This window comes from Amphimedon queenslandica, unplaced genomic scaffold (genome assembly GCF_000090795.2).
Source record: "Amphimedon queenslandica unplaced genomic scaffold, v1.1 AMPQUscaffold_13446, whole genome shotgun sequence".
Classification (NCBI taxonomy): Eukaryota; Metazoa; Porifera; class Demospongiae; order Haplosclerida; family Niphatidae; genus Amphimedon; species Amphimedon queenslandica.
The window spans coordinates 135,260-137,280 of record NW_003546318.1 but is presented as its reverse complement, the minus strand read 5'-3'; positions in this window follow the sequence as shown (position 1 = coordinate 137,280).

The following is a 2,021-nucleotide window of genomic DNA, read 5'->3' as shown; positions in this document are numbered from 1 at the left end:
AATCTACAGATTCACAGGAACAAGAATTATCATCATCAGTTAGTCCACAGTATGAGAATATACCAGCTCCACAGTCAGTACTATCAATGAAAGAATGTGCTGCTTATAGTGTAGTAGAGGGCACAAGACTTTAATAATAAATAACTTTAATATCTTGTTCTTTTATTGAGGGTCTGGCACTTGTCCTTTCAGATCTAACTTAATTTATATTTTCTCTCTTTCTCTGTTGGATCATACTTTCAGTTGTTGTTATCCTATTATTATGCTTTGGATAGGAAAAGTGTTATTTTTGGTTGTTGCCACCGTTAGCTTTTACTAACTATGCTCTGTTTCATAATAATATTGACTGAGTGTTATGATCACATTGTTGACCTTGTACACCTTGTTCACACCTTAAAGTGTGAACAAGGTGTCAAATACAATTTCCTCTTTATCATGTAGAATTATTTTTACTAAACTGCTCAGCTAAACAGAGCAACTCTCTGAAGACTGGGAGGAGATAATAAAGCCACTCCTCAACAATTAATGAACAATGATGGTTTCAATTCTGCTTGCTGCTACAATAATATTGTGTCAATTTCTTGCTCCTGCTGCTGGTATAAGAATAAGATGATTATGAGTTTTATATTGTATAATAGGTACATTTACTATTGTTCCTGTCACACAGTATGCATATATTAATGATACTGTGGCATTCGAATGTGCTACTTATGTGACTGGATATACTCTCTCATTTTTTTATGGAACTAATGTAATGCCAACTGAAACTGATTTACCTAATGGAGGAAAGAGGACAACATTTACTGCTACTAGTGAAGTGAATGGTACTAACATTTTTTGCTTGGCTCGTATGGGCATCATGACAAATATCACTGAAGTAGCTTATATTTATATTCAAGGTATCATGATCATTAAATTTTAACATCATGTAAGATCTATCATTGACAGGTCCACCTGATAGTGTCAGTAGTTTAACAGGATATCAGTTAGATTCTTGTTGTATGTTTATCAGTTGGTATCCTCCATTCACACTACCAGGACTAACAGTACAGTATATAATCAGTGTAGGAACTGATCAACAGTACCTAAATGACTCTATCACTAACTACACTTACTGTCCAATGAACCCAACCATTAAACAATATCTGTTTAACATTACAACTACTAATAAAGCTGGAAATGGAACTATTAGTAACATAACTGTTGGATTTGAAACAAGTAAGGAACAAAATAGCTAGGTCTTTAATTATTTGTAATAGGTTCGGAGTTTTTGAGCATGTACCAAGAACCTTTTACATATCGAATGAACAAAAATTGGAGTTTATTTTTCATTATACCAGTTAGTATAAATCTTCATTGAGCATACAATACATGTATGTATTTACAGGGCCATGACTTATGTCTTGGAGTATCACTTGCTAATATTACAGTAACAAGCTGCACTGTTGGTAATTCTAGTAACTGCTATTCGTCAACAACAGTGTCTATCATTAATAGCTCTTACAATAACATTTCCCTTGCTGCTATTATCAGTCTTCCCTCAAGAGAGATACTGGATACTATTGTTATCATACATTATCAAAGTGGAGCAAATTCTCACAGCAATACTATTAGAATCAGTTAGTGCATGCATGTAATGAGTATAAGTATTTTATTGATGTTTAGGTACTTATGATCTTCAGCAATTGAGATTGATTAATACTCTGGTACTCAATAGGGTCTGCATTGAGTTTAATTTTGTCAATGGCAGCACAACTAATAATGTTCATATTCATATCACTGGTTATGAACACTCAAATTCTCAACTAGAGTTTAACTGTATATCTCGTAATGATCAACTCAACTTTATTCAGTGTATTACTAACATACCAGCAGGTAACAACTTAACACTGCAGGTAATGGAGGACTGTACTCCTAATCCTTCTGCTGTATTAACTGGTATCAATATTAGTGAAGCTGATATAGTCTGTAGTAATACTTTTACACAGTACACAATGAGCTCAGTAACTTTATATGAAGAC